We start from the raw sequence: 14,036 nt of genomic DNA, 5'->3' as shown, positions 1-14,036 counted from the left end.
GCGGACTTTTTCCCAGGGGAAAACCCGGCCGTGTGTGAAAAAAACGTCCGTTTTTGGCAGTTTTCCAGTCGGAAAAAATCAGATGGGGCATGCACACAGTCTGGATTCCCGAGGAAAAGCCCTCATCTGAGTTCCCAACGGGAAAATCAATCGTCTGTAGGGGGGAAAAGTCGAGAGCAGGTTCTCGGTTTTCCCCTCAGGGTTTCCGGCAGACCTTTTCCCCGTTGGGAATACCGGTCGTGTGTACTAGGCATCATAGTCCAGCAACTAGCATTTTCACTCTATAGTAGATCTATGTTAGGCCTCATGTGTCCTGTGAGAAGACACAACGAAGAAGGCAACATTGGATGAGGCTATGCACTGGAGGGACCAATGCTAAGAAGCTCCATGCTGGAATCGGCAACAAGGCAATCTCTACTACATATTGTTAGACAGGAACTTAGGGGGCCTATCTAGAATTTCATCCCAAGAATAGATGACGGAATGGTTACCGGCAAGAGGAGACATTTCAGCTTTTATCTTTAAACATGAGAGTTGTTCTCAGCATGCAATTGAATCATAGAAGGCAATTGAACCCAGTGGGTGTGCGTCAGCAATGCAGAAACTGCTTTATGGTACAAATGAATGAGCACATAGACTCAAGTATCAAACAATGGTCATCATTTTCTTTCCTTTTGATGTATATTTTTACTTTTCTTTAGAAAGAAATGCTGTGAAAGATTTTGTTGCTGAAAATTAGGTGGCTGAAACATAAAGTCTCAGTGTTGTTCCCAAGAAAGACACTTCGCTGCAAATGATCCCTAGAGGGGTGGCATACCTTGAGAGCATAATGTTTTTATACCTAATGAGCAAGCTCTAGAATGTATACAGGGATCAATTCCCTTTTTATTTCACGGGAGTTGTGTGGTTTTGAGTTATAAATAGAAAACAAGCCGCCACTTGTATTTACTTAACAACATCCATGTCTGACTCTACGGGGCACTGCGGACGTGATCAGACTGCAACGTGATAGAGGCGTGCTGGATACACCAGAAAGTTTGCAGAAAGACATTTGTGGATCTGTTGGGGCCACACCTTTGTTCATTTTGTAAATCATATTCGGAAGGGCAATCAGCCTAGGCCACATTCATCTATGGGATTCCCAAGCCAGGTAGAGATGCCACAGATGTATTAAATGTTACACCCTCTTTCTGACAGGTATCTGCTTCCCACTTTCGTTCCAAGTGCCGCGGGGCTCGGGCGGAAGTTCTCCTCCCTCCCTCCCCCTGCAGTCTTCTGTGACACTGACAGGTCCCACAAAACTGCATTCACCAAGCTGTCACAGTTGGGTGCCCATAGTGAAGATATAGGCGCCAGGGGGGCCAATAACAGCAGGTGAGAATGACTGGGGTGAGCACATCGCTGGACCGTGGGTTTTTTAATAGTCAGCAGTAGAGTTGTTCCGATACCATTTTTTTAAGACCGAGTACAAGCACCGATACTTTTTTTCAAGTACTCGCCGATACCGATTACCGATACTTTTTTTAATGTCATGTGACGCACTGATAGATGGCACTGGCTGATGGGCACTGAAAGGTGGCACTGAGTGATCGCTAGCAGTGGCACTGATGGATGAGCACTGATTATGCAGCACTGATGGGTGGAACGCACTGATGGCTAGCACTGAAAGATGGCACTAATAGGTGGCAAGCACTGAAAGATGGCACTGATAGGTGGCACGCACTGAAAAATGGCACGCACTAAAATATGGCACTTATAGGTGGCAAGCACTGAAAGATGGCACTGATAGGTGGCACAAACTGATGACTAGCACTGAAAGATGGCACTGATAGGTGGCACGCACTAATGGCTGGCACTGATAGGTGGCACGCACTGAAAGATGGCACTGATAGGTGGCACACACTGAAAGATGGCACTGATAGGTGGCACGCACTGAAAGATGGCACTGATAGGTGGCACACACTAAAAGATGGCACTGAAAGATGGCTGGCAGTGGCACTGATGGATGGGCACTGACGGATAGCTGGTACTGATGGATGTGTACTGACAGATGGCTGGCACTTATGGGCAGGCACTGAAAAAAATTACTTGAAAGGAACCTAAACTATTTAAAGCGGGGGTTCACCCAAAAAAAAATAATTTTAAATTAGATCTAGCATACTAATGATACTAAGGACATTTATTTTCAGGAGGTCATTTTTTTTTCTCTGTACATACCTTTATATCCTGATTTTGTCCAGGGCTTCCGGGTTCCGATGACTGCGGGACTGGGCGTTCCTATCCTTCGGTTCGATGATTGACGGCTTGTGAAACAGGTCCCCTGTCGCACAACGCGCGTCAACAGATTTCCGGAAATAGCCGAGCTGCGAGTCGGCACTATACGGCGCCTGCGCAGTCAGCTCTACACGGCAGGCGCAGGCGCCGTATAGTGCCGACTCGCAGCTCGGCTATTTCTGGAAATCTGGTGACGCGCGTTGTGCAACAGGGGACCTGTTTCACAAGCCGTCAATCATCGAACCGAAGGATAGGAACGCCCAGTCCCGCAGTCATCGGAACCCTGGGGCTGGGATAGGAACGCCCAGTCCCGAAGTCATCAGAACGCGGAAGCCCTGGACAAAATCAGGATATAAAGGTAAGTACGGAGAAAAAAAAATGACCTGCCAAAAGTAAATGTACTTACTATGCTGGCTCTAATGTTAAAAATTTGTTTTTAGGGTGAACCTCCACTTTAACTACTAGTAATCGTCTGTTCCCTGTGTTAGGGAACGACGATCAGTGACGTCACACGCATAGCTACGCCCCCCCACAGTAAGAACACTCCCTTAGTTCACACTTAACCCCTACAGCGCCCCCTCCTGGTTAACCCCTTCACTGCCAGTGTCATTTTCACAGTAATCAGTGCATTTTTATAGCACTTTTCGCTGTGAAAATGACAATGGTCCCAAAAGTGTGTGAAAAAGTGTCTGATGTGTCCACGATAATGTCGCAGTCACGGAAAAAAATTGCTGATCGCCGCCATTAGTAGTAAAAAAAAACAATTATTAATAAAAATGCCATAAAACTATCGCCTATTTTGTAAACGCTATAAATTTGGCGCAAACCAATCAATAATCGCTTATTGCGATTTATTTTACCAAAAATAAGTAGAAGAATACGTATCGGCCTAAACTGAGGACATTTTTTTATATATATATATATATTTTTGGGGGATATTTATCATAGCAAAAAGTAAAAAATATTGAATTTTTTTTTAAATTGTCGCTCTATTTTTGTTTATAGCGCAAAAAATAAAAACTGCAAAGGTGATCAAATACCACCAAAAAAAAGCTCTATTTGTGATAAAAGAAAGGACGCCAATTTTGCTTTGGAGCCACGTTGCACGACCGTGCAATTGTTAGCCGAATCGCAAAAAAAGGCCAGGTCCTTTACCTGCATATTGGTCCGGGTCTTAAGTGGTTAACTAAAAGATTCTTACATTAAAGTCATTAGTATTTAAGCCCTTTTATGTATCTTTCAGTTCAGTTCTCTTCCTAGGTAAACTTCCTGGGACGACAAGCAGCATACTCCTGTAGTTAAATAAGAACCTACACAACATTTGGTGGTCTGTTTCACCATCTGGCACCGTGGAAGTCGCTTTCTAATTCAGGCACTTCTTTGGCTCCTTAGATGCGCTAGCTCAGCAACGCTCTTTGATGTCTAGCGATTTCCAATTATGTGTTCTGCCACCCAGACAGGATATAGGAAGATCTGTGTTATGTCTCATTTTAAGGGATGGGACACAAAAGTACAACATGAAGATCTTTAGAACTATTATGTTTGATTAATGGCTATACACCCACAAGTACTGAATGTGTGGTTGATTATACTTGGGGTGGACAGGCTTCTATTTTAACAAGAGTCGCTGATGAAAAGTTCAAGAAGGTGCCATTTAAAGTGCCACCCCTGCGGACTGCGGTACCTCATCTACTTAAATCTTCCTCTTAAATACAGCAAGAATGTGACTCTCGTTCTTACCAAGGCTAAAGGTTAAATCTAAATACTTGGATGGCTGTTTGAGGCAGAACTAAATGACTTCCACAGGATGTAATCAATGGAAATATTTCATCCACTTACAATTTTCTTTGATCATCACAGGCTTCTTATATCATCCTGCAGTCAGAAATAAATATAAAAGATGTAAACTCAACTCCAAAACTTTACTCATCTTTCTGTGTTTAACCATTTGCTTACTGGGCACATATTCCCCCTTCCTGCCCAGGCGAAATTTCAGCTTTTGGCACTGCGTCACTGTAACGGTCACCACCGTTTACGAACTTCCACTCCACCAACCACGACAGCTTATCCGACACTCCACAATCCAACAGACAGGACCCATTGGATTTTCCCCAGAAATAACGAGACAGACAGCTCTGTTACTGGTTCCAAAATGAATGACTGAATCCTTTAATGATTAGCTCTCAGGTTTTTATGATAATATGTGATGTGAATAGCAGGTGAGAGTCATAACGTCTGACTTCTCAGGTGTAGTAATTAGGTCATGTTAATTATGTCAGACCGGTGCCGTAAGCACAGGGACAAAGACACACTCCACCCACACATCACACAATGGGGGGGCTAACGAGTCTCCAATATACATCCCACAGACTTTTCCGCACCGGTCTGATACCACCAAATGCCACCAAAAGAAAGCTCCATTTATGGGAAAAAAAGAACATCAATTTTGTTTGGGTACCACATTGCACGACCGTGCAATTGTCAGTTAAAGCGAATCACAAAAAGTGCTCTGGTCAGAAAGGGGGGAAATTCTTCCGGGGCTGAAGTGATTAAGTTTCACTGCTAGCTTGCTCACAAGGATAGGAGAAGACCCAATCTTTGTGAGAAAGCCAGCAGTGCTGAAACGTGTCCAGAAAGGGTCGATTTCCGGTGGAGACATTATATGAAGACTTTTTTGGCAATTATTAAACACAGAAAGAAGAGTTACGTTTTGGAATGCAGCTTACAGCTTTTATATGCTTGACAGAGAGTGGAGACCATAAGTCTCCAAGTCACCATAAAGACAGCATGGTACTCAAAGTATTCAAGGCACCTACTGTATATTCCAAAGAGGGAGATCTTGATAAGTATTTTTTTTTTCTCAAATAACTTTTTATTAAAAATAATTGCTTACAACATACAAAAGCTTGATAAGTATTTTATAAACCAACTCAGTAACATGAATCCAGACTGATAACTTACTCACATTGGGTCTGGATTGTTCCCCATTGGGAAGTTGGTCCTTTTATTTTAAGATTGGTGTAAAAGATTGTTGACTGTTTACTGAATGTAAATTTTTTCCACCCAAGGGGCATTGGCTTCACTTTGATTTACACATTTGCACCTCTATAGGCAGCTTGGGATCAAGCGGAATCGTAATCAAGAAACAAGCCAAATGTTGGTAGTGAAGATAAGGAAAGCTGCATGGACATATTGGATGGAGAGAGCACAATAATCTGGCAAACAGGAAGTGCAGAGACCTAGTTTAAATCATGAAGTTTATTGGAGGAGCAAAGAGTTCAAGGTTCAGCAGAAACAAGAGACAAGGCAAGATTGCCCTAAGACAGTGGTTCTCAACCTCCACAGAGCTGGAGACACAGTGAGTAACACTACCTTAGAGTTGCCATCTAAAGTCCCCACTACAGTTCTCAGATCAGCAGATGATCTTGATCAAGAGCATCTAAGCTGACTGATCAGAACTCCCCACCAGCAATGCCAGCACTCCTAAAATGTCCCAGAAGGGGTTTTAATACTGTACGAGTGTAAGGAACTTGGGGAGCCCTAAATGTCCGTGGGCTAGGGGTGCAAATTGCTTGTCTGGCCTTAGGTGCTGACAACCCATGCTATGAAAATTCTACTGTTAGGGGTCCCCACAACTTGGGAAATGTTATCAAGGGGTCACGGCACCAGAAAGTTTAAGAACCACTGTCCTAAGAGATCAGAGAGGGAGCTGTCCATCATCTGAGGTGGCACAGCAAGAAGAGCTACAAGTCACAGGTTTAGATCTGGACCCTAAAGCCGCGTACACACGATCACTCCATCCGATGAGAACGGTCTGAAGGACCGTTGTCATCGGTTAACCGATGAAGCTGACTGATGGTCTGTCGCGCCTACACACCATCGGTTAAAAAAACGATCGTGTCAGAACGCGGTGACGTAAAACACAACGACGTGCTGAAAAAAACGAAGTTCAATGCTTCCAAGCATGCGTCGACTTGATTCTGAGCATGCATGGATTTTTAACCGATGATTGTGCGTACTAACGATCGGTTTTGACCTATCGGTTAGCAATCCATCGGTTAAATTTAAAGCAAGTTGGCTTTTTTTTAACCGATGGTTAAATAACCTATGGGGCCCACACACGATCGGTTTTGACCAATGAAAACGGTCCATCAGACTGTTGTCCTCTGGTTAACCTATCGTGTGTACGAGGCCTGACAGTCACAACTTATATCACCCAGAGGTTAGAGCCAAAATACATGACACAGCAGTATCACCCAGCGGCCTGGGCCAAATCTTATCACACAGCAGTGGCACCCATATCACCCAGTGGCCTGGGCTAAATTCTATCACACAGCAGTGGCACCCAAATCACCCAGCAACCTGGGACAAATTTTATGACAAAGCAGTGGTACCCAAATCACCCAGCAACATGGGCCAAATTTTATGACACAGCAGTGGCACCTTATATCGCCCAGCAGCCAGAGCCACATTATATCATGCAGGAGTGGCAGTTTAATATCACCCAGTTGCTGGAGCCAAATTGTACCACACATCAGTGGCCTCTTATACCACTCACAGGCCCAAACTACATTATATCACACGCTTTTAATTTCCTAAAAATTCAAAAAGAGCTGGTATGAGGGTTTTGTACCAGTTTCAGCCCTGTAATCTGCTTGGCAAGGGCAACAAGGGCACATTTTTTTCCATCAGCTTCTACCCGAAGCCCTCACTGCTATAGAAGTATCATAAGAGCAGTCTAAATAGGAACAGAAGGCCACAGACGTGCATTCTGCAGATTCTGAGCAGTGGGGGAAAAAAAACGAAATCTTTAATCAAGACGTTTACCCTGCAAAATAATCGGATCTCACAGCTGGTCATTTCTCCTCCTGATGACAAGTGCTAATAGCTTCCAGCTCTGCGCGGTTTTTGTTTGCGAGGATTATTCCATTCCTTCCCGCTCTTTAATCACAGCAGATATTTAAATTTAAAGAATCGATAAAGAGACGTGAGGGCTCTGTACAGAGGGCTCCGGCCTTGTTATGTGGGACTAATGAAGCAGAAATGATTAAGTCGATGAGTTCAACGAGGTTGCGGCCTTGTGATCCCTGTATGTTCTGCTGTGCCTAACGATCATCCTGGCGTCAAGTGTGGCCAGTCAGGTGTAGGCCTTGGCATTTCTATGCTGGAGTTGTCTCAGGGAAATTCCCCTCAGGCTAGTGATTCATTAGCCGTGCTCATGTTGTGACTAAGCAATATAATTAGGGTTTCCCCTGAAGACATGTTTATGGTTTGTAAAGTGTTTGCACAGAATAAAAAATAAAAAAAAATCAGTACATCTCTGCAATACACATCCCCCGTGCTTTATCCCTTCAAAAGTACCTGTTCATCTTAACAGAAATGGAATGAACGCCTCACATGTAGTGAACTGACAATGCAGTGCCTCTGCTGGACTGACTCCTAAGCAGTGTTGTCAGCTCTGTCTGAGTTCTCCCATGCCGGACTAAAGAACACCTCCATTCTCCTCATCCCAACATTCTGTAGTCCAAGACAGGAATAGCTCAAGCAGGGCTGACAACAATGCTTGGGATTTCAGTGCAGCAGAAGCAGCGTTGTCAGCTCATTACAGAAAATTGGGAGTAGAGATGACCTCAGGTATGTTCAGATCTTGGTTCAAACCCATCTGAACTATATTGCCAAAAAGCTGTCTCTGTGCACCGCCAATCATATGTGGCTGAGGCAAGGGGAGTGCATACATGTGGTTGCGAGTGAGGAGGTGCAACGTAGTGCTGCGGCAGTAAACACACAAGAGTCCAGTTGCATAAATAGAACAGTACTGAAGGTAAAGTCCAACAAAGCACATCTACCCGGCGATAAAATCCCCCCGACTGAGCGCACTCACAGAGGGGCCGATTTACTATTATCAATGCGCTGCGCTGGTTCATGGCTTAATTAGTGCGCCGGATGAATCCTTAATTAGGCGCATGAACCGGCGTAGCAGCCAGCGCAATGCAAGTAATATGTAAAGCCGCCGCCAAACTCCCTTTAGAAGTCTATGGGAGAACTCAAAAGTGTTAATTTTAAAGGTTAATATGCAAGTTTTTCTCCTAAAAAGTGGGGACAAGTATCAATGTTTTTTTTTATTTTTTAAAACGGCCATTTTTTCGGGAGCAGTGAATTTAATAATGCTTAAAGTGCAACAATAAAAGTGAAATATGACTTTAAATTTCGTACCTGGGGGGGGGGGGTGTAAAGTTAGCATGTGAAAAACTGCATGTTTCCGGTACTTAGAACTGTCTCTGCACAAACATTTTGAAGGAAAAAAAGTAATTTAAAACCGGACTCGCGGCTATAATGAATTGTTGGCTCCCGGCAATTCCGAGCAAATTCATTCATAAAAAAAAAAAAAAAAAACGTGGGGTCCCCCCAAATTCCATTACCAGGCCCTTCAGGTCTGGTATGGATTTTAAGGGGAACTCCACCCCAAATTAAAAAAAAAAGATGGCGTGGAGTTCCCCCAAAAATCCACACCAGACCCCTTATCCCGAGCCAGCCCCGCTGTCGTCAGCCTGTCAAACTCTATGAGATAATGACAGCTGCTAAGGCTGGACAGTGCGCCAAGTGGAACCTATGTTTAGTACAGTATCTGCCTAGGGATAAACGCCCAGAACACAGACTGAGCATTTTTCCCTTGGCGCAAACTGCATTAAATGTAAGTACCACTCTGTGCAATGTCCAGCTCTGCCCAGCCGCAGGCTGTCGGCAGTGGGGCTAAGTGGTGCTCCTGTACCATTCACTCAAACCTAAATGCTGGAGCTCCAGGGCTAAACACACAGGGACAGATTCACAGAGATCGGCGTATCTCTGTGCGGGCGTAACGTATCTCATTTACGTTACGCCGCCGCAAGTTTTTCAGTCAAGTGCTTTATTCACAAAGCACTTCCCTGTAAAGTTGCGGCGGCGTAGCGTAAATCACCCGGCAGAATTCAAATTCGGCGGGTAGGGGGCGTGTTTCATTTAAATGAAGCGCGTCCCCGCGCCGAACGAACTGCGCCGTCTCTAAAATTTCCCGGCTCAGAGACCAGCACGGGAGAAGCGGGGAGGACACCACTGAAGGCCGCAGACAGACGCTGGACCGGACAAGGCCGCCGATGGACGCCGGGCAACACACCAAAACGGTAAGTAATAAAACATTATTTTTCAGGAATTTCAAGTCCACATTAGGGGTGGGCGCTATACGCCGGAGCGCGCAATAAGCCGATAAATACGGTAAGTATAACTAAAGGCAAAACTTTTTTTTTTGTTTTGGCTATAGTGGGTTGTCAGCAGAAAAGTAATAGAGGGGAAATATCCCAATGGGGTGACCTAGGGGTCCCCAAGGAATTCCCTTAACCACTTGCCGGCCGTGCTATATCACAGATCAGGGTAAAGGGACAATCACAGCAGCTCTTTACCACGTGATCAGCTGTTTCCAATCACAGATGATCACATTGTAAACACAAGCCTGTTATTGGCATTCCTTTCCTCACTCTGACAGCGTGAGGAGAGGAGAGCCGATAATCGGCTTGTGTTAAAGGGACATCTACACTGATAATCAGGACACTGCCCATTAGTGCTGCTGATCAATGCCCATTGGTGCTGCCAATCGGTGCCCATCAGTACCTCCTCATCAGTGTCACCTATCAATGCTGCCTATCAATGCCCATCGGTGCTGCCAATTAGTGCCCATCAGTGCCTTGTCATCAGTCACCTATCAGTGCTGGCTATCAGTACCCTTCAGTGCTGGCTATCAGTGCCCTTCAGTGCCACCTATCAGTGCCTATAAGTGCTGCCTTATCAGTGCAGCTTATCAGTGCCCATCAGTGCAACCGTTTGCTAAATTTTATAACAAACTATGAAAATCTTTTTTATTTGGACAACAATTTTCTGTCTTTTTTCATTATTTAGCAAAAAACACGTAGTACGTCTATTACGTCACTACGTTCGCGTTTGTTGGCTGAAAAAGTCCTGCCGTGTGTGTATGCATACCAAGTTCACGGACAACGCCCGTTCGGAGCAAAATCCACAGAAAAGTCAGTTGGAAGTCCGATCGTGTGTATGAGGTTTTACAGCGGACAAATTTAAAGCACCTCTTGAAAAGTTAATATCGTTAAGGTGATTATCCTTTACTAGTCTGAAGCTATTGAATTCCTGGATGCTAATATGCTCTCCTTGGCACAGGACTCTAATTAAAAATATAATAATAACTCTCACTGCTAAACCAGACATGAGATTTTCTGTCTTGGGATTTGTCCTCCTTGCAGCCGATAAATGCATTCTTTAATGTTGTGTCTCCATGCCTTACGCAGCCTGCCTTAGTTAATTAATCGTATGATTCTCCTATTAAGCACAGTATGTGAAAAAAAACGCCACTCACAGATAAAAGATAGATGGTGCCTTCAGGGTTGGCGAGAAATTGGTAACGCCGTGTGAACACTAAACTTATCTTGAATTGCTTTATTCTAAGGTAATCACTAAATAATAGACAGTCTTTGCTGCTAGTGAACCACTGAGTGATTTTCTTACTAATAACATGTTAGTTCAATAGGAAAAACCAGAGATCCAGATCAGATCTGAAATGGACGGAAGGAAGGATGGGCTATCTATGAAGCCTCGTACACACGATCAGTCCATCCGATGAGAACGGTCTGAAGGACCGTTGTCATCGGTTTACCGATGAAGCTGACTGATGGTCCGTCGCGCCTACACACCATCGGTTAAATAACCGATTGTGTCAGAACGCGGTGACGTAAAACACAACGACGTGGTGAAAAAAATGAAGTTCAATGCTTCCAAGCATGCGTCGACTTGATTCTGAGCATGCCTGGATTTTTAACCGATGGTCGTGCCTACCGATCGGTTTTGACCTATCGGTTAGGAATCCATCGGTTAAATTTAAAGCAAGTTGGCTTTTTTTAACCGATGGTTAACTAACCTATGGGGCCCACACACGATCGGTTTTGACCGATGAAAGCGGTCCATCAGACCGTTCTCCTCTGGTTAACCTATCGTGTGCACGAGGCCTATGACACTTTGGGCAGGGCAGCCCATTAAAATGGGAATCAGTAACAATGCAAGAGAATTTTTGGTTGAAAAAAAAAAATGAGTGGGAAGGAGAGAGGATGAAATCTGAGGAGTGTCCTTTTTTTTGTGTTCACAGCGTCTCCCCACAGGGATGTTGTCCCAAGAGAGGGGGCGAGCACGTTGACTAACCCCCAGCCAGAAGGGCTCGGATGATGGGGGCAAGCTTACTAACTGCCGCTCCAGTTAGCAGCCTCCGCCAATACTAGCCTTTCCAGACCCCCCATCAACCCAGCGGATTTGCATGGTCCTACCCTGTCGCATCCCAGGGCATTACCAGCTCCTCCAACCGGATCGCTGACAGAGATAGCACTTACACCAGCCAGCCAGAAGACCAGACTAGAACTCAGGAAAAAAGACCAGACCAAGTGCAGCCACCCATCCTCACCAGAAGCACCCTTCCAGATGGCTCAGCCTCGACCAGTGGCCTGCCCCCAGTACTGTCGGGTAGCCCAGCATAGCCCCTGCTGAAACCACCCTTCCAGGTGCTATTACGTTATTGGATTGCATCCACCCTCCCAACGGAGGTGCTTCAGCGCTCCTCTAACAACCGATAAGAACAGATACTACACTTGATCTTAGCCAAAAGGCCGAGAATGTAAACATGTTTAGAGAATCAGATTCTGAACTTCGTAAGTTCTGCACTCGCTTGCAAGAAACTTCGATACAAAATTAATTGGGTGAATTTAGTGATTCCTACAGCTCCTCGCTTTAAGGCAATATCTTGAGATGACAGCCCTCCATTAAAAGGGTTAGACAACTCTTCCAATTTAGCAATATTTCAATATTTGTGGAAAGAATGTAGTCAGATCTATTATAAGTAAAAGGATGACTAACACAATGAATCACCATGGAGGTGAAAACCCGTCTTTTTAAAAGACTAACATCATCACCAACATTCTTTATAACTCATCTTCATGCGTAAGCATAGCGGAATTTAGCCCATAGTTCTATTTCTACAACCAAACTCTCTATTTCACAGTATTATTGCTGGCATAGTTCTGAGGGTGATGTATGTATCTTACCCATTTACATAAAGAATTCAGCAAAAATTAAGCAAGTGGAGCAAACAAAAGAATGTGTTACACGACGTTCATATGCCTCACAATTAGTAATAACAATGACCAAATAGACCCCCTACAAGATTAAAGCTGAATTTAATGCAATTTGAATGAATGCATTATTAAATGTGTTTTAATTACAAGCAAGCAGTGTAACTACCTGTAGTTGACTTGGCATTAGCCTATTGAGGCCCTTTGTACAGCAGAGCTTAGACTAGTGACACAAAAAGCACAGGGAGCCAATCATGTGTTGACAAGAAGAAAGTAGATTAAGAGAGTGTAAAACAGATGTAGTGAAAAGAAGTACCGTATTTTCCGGCGTATAAGACGACTTTCTGGATGCAAAAACATGCATCCAAAGTCGGGGGTCGTCTTATACGCCGGGTACGGTCTCAGGACTCACTTTTTTTCCCCAGCGCTGACAGTCTCCCATGCTCCGATCGCGATCGTGAAGGATTTCAAAGCCGCGCCTTCACTGCAGAGTGTTCTGTGATAGGAGGAAGAAAAATCTTCCCAGCAGCGCCTCTGTTCTTTGTTCCTCCTATCACAGATGCCTTCTCATCCTCGGACGAGATGAGAAGACGTCCGTGATAGGCGGAAAACATAACAGAGGCGCTGCTGGGAAGATTTTTCTTCCTCCTATCACAGAACACTCTGCAGTAAAGGCGCGGCTTTGAAATCCTTCACGATCGCAGCATGTTAGACTGTCAGCGCTGGGAAAAAAAGTGAGTGTTATTGCAATGGGGGGGGCAACAAGTTCAGGCACAGTGGGGGCAAGTGATGGCAATGCGGGGGCATGTAATGGCAATGTGGGGGCATGTAATGGCACAATGGCAATGTGAGGGGCAAGTGATGGCAATGTGGGGGCATGTAATGGCACAGTGGCACAGTCTGGGCATGTAATGTAATGGCACAGTGAGTAATGTAATGGCACAGTCTGGGCATGTAATGTAATGGCACAGTGAGTAATGTAATGGCACAGTCTGGGCATGTAATGTAATGGCACAGTGAGTAATGTAATGGCACAGTCTGGGAATGTAATGTAATGGCACAGTGAGGAATGTAATGGCACAGTGAGATTTGAAAAAGCCTGTTCCTGTCAGCGGTTCTGGCTCCCCCTCAGCTTCCAGAAAGACAGTAAGAAGGGGGTAGTCTTATACAGTGAGTATATCCCAAAATCAAATTTTTTCCTGGAAAATTAGGGGGTCGTCTTATATGCCGGGTCGTCTTATACGCCGGAAAATACGGTACTGTAGAGATCGGAAGGTGAATATTGCAGCAATTTGTTTTCCTTATCTAATGAGCTATTATTTATTTTTATCATAGACTCAGGGCCGTCTTTCAGGCAGGGCAAATTGGGCAGATGCCCTGGGCCCTGTCATTGTTGTGGGGCCCAAAGCAGCTGCCTCATACTTGCCAATTATCCCAGTTTAAATTCCCTTGTCCCTTGAGGTTTTAGTGCTGTGTCCTGATATCTCAGTGTGAAGTTCTGTTACTAATGCTGCCCCGTTCTGCCCTATTGTTGTGTACAGGTGACTCACCTGCAGACCCAGTGTTTACATGTAAATACCGGCATTGATATGCAAATAGTAGTTGCATTCA

General features: G+C 44.7%; 1 protein-coding gene and 1 pseudogene across 1 annotated transcript in view; both read right to left on the bottom strand.

Annotated features, from left to right (window-relative positions):
• RAB26 (RAB26, member RAS oncogene family) overlaps nt 1-14,036 on the bottom strand; it is a 273,302-nt gene that overhangs the window by 205,048 nt on the left and 54,218 nt on the right. The window lies entirely within an intron of this gene.
• On the bottom strand, nt 11,872-11,975 carry LOC120944516 (annotated as a pseudogene).

Source organism: Rana temporaria, chromosome 6, assembly GCF_905171775.1.
Source record: "Rana temporaria chromosome 6, aRanTem1.1, whole genome shotgun sequence".
NCBI lineage: Eukaryota > Metazoa > Chordata > Amphibia > Anura > Ranidae > Rana > Rana temporaria.
Note: the sequence above shows the minus strand (reverse complement) of the source record. Positions and strands in the feature narration are given on the sequence as shown.